Genomic DNA, 6,577 nt, shown 5'->3' with positions numbered 1-6,577 from the left:
ACGCGGAAATTTCGGGAAGTCAATACATACGTGGGAATACACAGACGTCAATACACCATCTTTGGGCCCAAAAGTGTCAAATCTTGCTTGTTAGGCCTAGCTAGCCCAATGACCTGATCTTTAGGCCCGAAGGAAACTTGCTTACATGTTGTTGGGTCTTATATGACCTAATTCCGTGTAAAAGGACTTTCAATGGATTTTGTGCTGTTGGGCCCCAAGGGTCCTTTGGTACTGCTAGTAAAGACGAGAATTCACAAATACGAGTCGGGCCAAGGGCCCTTCGCATTCACGATAGCCTTGAACGACTTATGGAATTATTGAGGTCTTCATGCCCTCTTTTCTCCTCGGTTGTGGGGCTATGAGAAGTCACGGTGGTTGGATTAAGTGAATAGTACGGATGATGTCTTAGGGATCGTTAGTATAGTTGTAAACTAGTCGTTTCTTTTAATGAGTGTTTATAACAATTCACAATACACATTTAATCCAATGTCACCTGGAATCATCGAATACACACTTCGCAACGGTATAACAACCATATAAAAAGCATAATTCAAAGTATTAGGAAAACATCGGGGTTTCCTAGGGTTTTTCAATTCATACAACTACGAGATGCATACCAAGTATAACAAATTCTTTTTAAATTTATAGAAACAAACAAGCATACTTACGGATCTTCACACTTTTTATACGATTCTCTTTTCAGAAAATATCGGATTTTCTGGTGGTTTTCAAAACAATACAAAACATTATTTTTCAAACATTACTTATGAACTCACCAACATTTCATATGTTGACGTTTTTCAAAATACTTGTATTCTCAGGTAACAGGTAAATCGAAGGGAAAAATGTACTCAGTGATGTCTTGATGTTTGTTTAACTAGTATCGAACAATTTACTTTTGGGAATGTAATGTTTAAAACAATGTACTAAATGTAAACACTACCAGTTGTACTATTTCAATGCATGGTGATGAATGATGTTATGTTTCATGTATATTCACTGTAATGGTATTCAATTAAGTCACAACAGCCCTCTGACGTTTCCGTCGTCTGGTTCGGGGGTGTGACATACATCATATCCAGAGAAGATAGTTCTTAACAGCATAAATACCTAACCAAAAGTACTTACAGTACAAGATAATTTCATAGAAAATGCCACATCGGGCATAGACAGAAAACGATTCCTTTCTAACAAGGAAAATAAAGTAAAGCATCTACTACTGGCGACGGTCATCCCTCTGGTGAACTCTCAGTTCAGCCAGTTGACGTTCCATATCAAGTAGGTGTCTTTCGTACACCCTCTGGCGTACTCGGAGCTCTATGATTTCGGCTCGTGATTCGGCCAGGGCTTGAAGCAGGGTTTCATGGTTTCTCGCAGATCTCTCGCGAGCATCTTCTAGATGAATGGTGCGGAGGGTATGCATTCTCGCATCGGCAACAACTTCAGTGATCTGAGGTAGGGCTGTCCTGCCTTGAATCTCATTTCGGGCCACTCTGCGGACCAAGATTGGCAAGACTCTATCTGCTGAGCCCCCATTACTCAGGTCATAGAAGCTTCGGTCACCATTAAATGGCATGGGCTGATCTTGTCCTTGGCTCCATGTTTCCAAGCATTCCACCCACTCGGGCGTTGAGCCATGAAAAGCAGAGGAGGGTTAGGAATTGGAAAGGGAGCTGCCTGAGGTAGGTTCTCAACCTCGGGTTCGGAGTTAGCATCGTCTGAAAGGTCTTCATCATGGTGATCATTCAAAGGAATAGGATGATCATTCTCTGGTTCTTCTCCAAACCAACCAGCAATGACTTCGTTCGGAAGGTACTGGTTGTCGTGGGGATCGAGTCCAGCCATGTTATCTACGCGAGAATTGGGGTAAGAAAATAATTGTTAGATGAACTATCTAGACAATTACTTAGAAAATCTTCATTAGTTACATTTCTATTTGTTAAGTGCATACCAGTTATGTGTAATCTAAACAGGATAGGCCTTCGAATAAGTGACCTTAACTCCAAATTCACACAGAATAGGGGTAAAGTAAAATTTCACAGATTCTAAGTCTATAACATCCTAATTACATATATCCTTAGTGTATCCACTTAGCAACTATCAACTTAGTACTGAAGATCCCGTTTTAGTTCTCAAGTATAAAGTACTTATAGTAACACCAAACACTCCTATAGTATTTTAAATTTAGTGTTATGTTCTACTGTTCTCATTGTGGTAGGGTTGGTAAGATTTTAGACTTGTTGCAACCACACATTTAACCTTAGGCACATGCTAGTCAACCCTTGGATAATATAGGTGATCAGGCTATATCGTCCCAGTTTTGACCATATGTCTCTAAGCCCACCTGTGTTGCCCAACAATTGTAATTATTTTGTATTGTCCTAGTGACACTGATTTTAGTATGAATACAAGCACGTATACTTACTTAAATATTTTATTATTTAAAGTATAAACTCTTGGTCAGAGTGTTTTAATCCCAATTGGGTTTATAGTTAGTATATCTTTTATGGATTGATATACTCAATTCACTATAAACAATGCTCCGATACCAATCTGTCACCCCCCAAAACCATGATCGGCGGAAACGTTCTGGGGTGGAGGACGTCATGTACAGTATCACGACAATGAAAAGTAGTAAACAAGCAACAACATCATCCATTGCATTAATAATATAATTTTAATACAAGTGTGTTTTGGCAAATTATGACAAATACTAAAGTATGCTCAAAATGAAAGATGAGTCTTGAACGAGCTCCATCTTCTCTAAACCTTGCATCGGTACCTATCTATTGATAACCTGAGGATACAAGTTATTTTGAAAGCGAGTATCAGCTTTGAAGCTGGTGAGATCATAAGTATTTTAGTGTCTTAATTTGTATGTATATGAATTTTAAGTACTTAAAATGTATATGAACTATAAGTATAAAAATGTTTGTAAAGCAACTGTAAACGTTTGAAAAACCCTAGAAATCCTTATGATTCCTACTATTATATAAGGGTGTCTTCTACCAAGACGTAATTGTTCTCAATGTAGTCTTCTACCAAGACTTAACTGTTCTCCATGTAGTCTCCTACCAAGACCTAACTATTCTCAATGCAGTCTTCTACCAAGACTTAACTGTTCTCAATGTAGTCTTCTACCAAGACTTAACTGTTCTCAATGTAGTCTTCTACCAAGACTTAACTGTTCTTTATGTTCGTCTCTTGTAAAAGTGTGTAATTTTCCCAAGTGTAACTATCATTAACAAAATATAGTTTTTACATCTAATGTTTAAGTGAAATGATCACTAAATATGTGTAAAGGGATAAATTAATGTAGTACTGTAGTGTTGTATTATAGGAACTACTGCTGTACTAACTACCTTAAACCGGATTTATATTAAGGCATCATGTGATTAATTGTACCATACTATCGACTAATATTAATGACAAGGGTAAGGTCGTAAAAATAGAAATGACGTGTGGCACCCGCAGACCTGCAGGTCCGGCTGTAGCTAGCAGCAAGGTGTAGGATAGTCAATCCAGTATAGATCTATACGCAAACTCACGCTCTCCCTCCAAGAGACTCTGGCTACAACTCGGGCCATGACATTGAAGGCATGCTCTGATATAGTGGATCACAATTTTGTTAATGTATTCATGTATATGTAATGTATTGTTAATCGTTCTCCGTCTGCTAGCTGTAATGTGTGTTCTCTCTCTATCTAGCAGGTATAGTAATGTACTGTGAGTACTAGCTGTAATCTATGTGCTCTCTATCTAGCAAGTATTGGCTCATGAATGAACTGACTCATTGTATGATATCGCGTTCTAGTAATAGTTCTTATCTTCCTAAACTACCCATATGGTAGCTTACTAGTAATTTAATTGGTACGTATGAACATGGATGTATACCCTTGCTACTGAAGGGCATTGGATGAACTGGAAGAACCTTTATGACTATATATGTACACATGATATATAACTAATATTTAAACGACCTTCGGACAGGTACTCGATATCCCACCAGACCACATCCAAATCGAGGAAAAGGAAATAGGGTGGATAGCCTTCCTAAGTCTTTTAACCATTTCTTATATAACTATACATATAGAGGCATGCAATTTATAATATAAAAGCATAAAATAAGTTTTGTAAAACCTTTGAACATAATTATTATTTTAAGAAAAGATCGACTTGATGTCAATCTATAAAACGGTTTGAAGGCATGGGTTTGATAAAACCGTTTAGTAATAAGAATCATTTGTTGGAAACACAATAGTAAATGAGTTTGAAATGGAATGTACAGAGTAAAACGTACAGTTTAATAAGGAGTTTTAAACACATGAAGTGTTTATAAAAACATTTGAAGGAAACTGTTTCGTAAAACGGCTAATGAGTAGCCAATAATTTGGATGCTGCTTATTAATCACATGTGATTGATATAATAATTAGCATAATTCTACTTGTATCCCCCCCATAAAACATTTAAAAACAGTTAAAACATTGACTAAGGGGTATGAACTCACCTGTTGTGGGTGATACGGATGAACTGAAGAGGTAGGACTGCTAGGTGTCAAGTGAAGACAATGGTCCTAATTACATATGAAGATATATTTATATTAACTATTAGTGATTATAACACTAAATAAACATGTATAAAAATCCTAACGCGAGGAAAACACTTTTGGTCAAGTGCTAGGAGGCTAATAGGTTGCAATAAAGGAGTGCAAGACTTCTTATGGGAGTTTATGGTCAAAAGACCATATATGTCGGAGTTTACATCCCATGGGAGTAAAATCCTGGCCGTAAACTCTCAATATGGTCACTAAATGAAGCCTAACATTATTACAACTTAAGTGGTGAAGTGCTTCAAGGCTTAAACAAGTGTTTGGGTGGGTTTAAGGCCTTAAAATGGCCTTGCTTGATGTTCACGGCCCTGGGACCACTGCCCCATGAGTTTACGGTCGTAAACTCATGGTAAGGAGTACCATTTGATGTTTTGAGGTTCCTAACACTTCAAGGATATGATCTATGTTGGGTTCTAGGCATAAGGAAGGAGTTAGGGTGTCATTTGTCCCATTTATAGGGGTTTACGGCCCAAGAACTTTTCTTGGCCATAAACTCCTTTATCCTTGTGATTCCTTATGTTTTCTAGGCTATAAACACTTTAGGGTACATGTCTAAATTAGTCTCTTGGCTTAAGGAAGGTTTTTAAGGCATTTTGACACTTAAAAATGGAGTTCACGGCCCAAGAACTTCCCTGGCCGTGAACTCACTTCTTGCCTTTGTTTATAATTGATTTTGTGGTCTAAACATCTAATGGTGGCTTCTAGTTTGAGTTCCAAGGCTTTGAGGGACATTGGGCACTCTTTTGGCCCTTAAAAAGGAGTTTACTCTCCAAGTGTTCTTGGGCGGTAAACTCCCGAATCTTGGGGTTTTGATCCGATTTTGATGTTATAAAACACAATCTAAGCTATATAATACAACTATATAGAAGTACTCACGATTTGGGACAAAAACCCGAAGATCCGTGAGAGAGAATTCGGCTTTTCTCTAGTTGGAAATGTAACTAATGAATGAATATGGTTCATATTTCTATATATAGCCCTCGGATTTTTGGCAGAAAATATTTTATTCCCGGAATGAACTCTAATATCATAGACTATTGGAATAACAGTGTTGCACAAAACCCTAGTGCACCCACTCTCCTGATATCTCCTTAAGTGCTAAACCTGAAATACTCAAACTTATACCAAAAGTCTGGAATTTCACTGTAACTGTTCTAACTCCTATTGGCTTGATATGGTTTGTTCAGAATGGAAATTTCGGTTTGTCACAGTATTGGTAGCTCGGGGAGCTAGTGGAGCAGCGGTTCAGAGAGTTGTCGGATATCAGCCAGAGGGTTATCAGCAAGGTTCAGCAGTGCATGTGATTTTCCCTTTGTGTGAATGGGTCTACGGTCACAATGCCGGCCCATGTAGTTATGAGTAGGAAGACCCGGGGGTTAGCCCTAGGTACTGTATGCTAGTTATGATAATCAGGACCAAGGTCTGTCGTCGGGCGGGTGCCCAAGGAATGGTTTTCATGTTAGACTATACTTGTTGTCTGTGTGATACTTGAATGTGCCTGGTAGGGAGGTGAGTGTGGGCGAGGTCCCGTATCTCACCAATAACAGAGTGTGGACGGGGTTCCATATCTCATTAATAGCAGAGCAGGGGCGAGGCCCGAGTTAGGAAAGGAGTGAGTGCGGGTGGGGGCCCGTGTCTCACTATCAATAGGAGTGTGGACGGGGTTCCATGACTCATCAGTAGCAGGATAGGGGCGAGGCCCAAGATAGGCGAGGCCTTAGAACAGGGATACAATAGTGTATATTTAGTTTATGTGTTGTGTTATGATTATATGTTAGTATATGTTTAGCGGTCGGGGCCCAGAGCCGGGCGAAGCCAGAGACAGGCAGGGACTAAGAGAAACAGATCCGTACACCGAGCGAGGCTCGAAGCCAGGCGGGGCCTGGAGCAGGCAGGGCCTCTTGTAGGAATTATCCGGAACCGGGCGGGGCCCGAGGTAGATGGCAAGGCCCAGTATTTGCAGTATG

This window comes from Lactuca sativa, chromosome 3 (genome assembly GCF_002870075.4).
Source record: "Lactuca sativa cultivar Salinas chromosome 3, Lsat_Salinas_v11, whole genome shotgun sequence".
Taxonomy (NCBI): domain Eukaryota; kingdom Viridiplantae; phylum Streptophyta; class Magnoliopsida; order Asterales; family Asteraceae; genus Lactuca; species Lactuca sativa.
Note: the sequence above shows the minus strand (reverse complement) of the source record.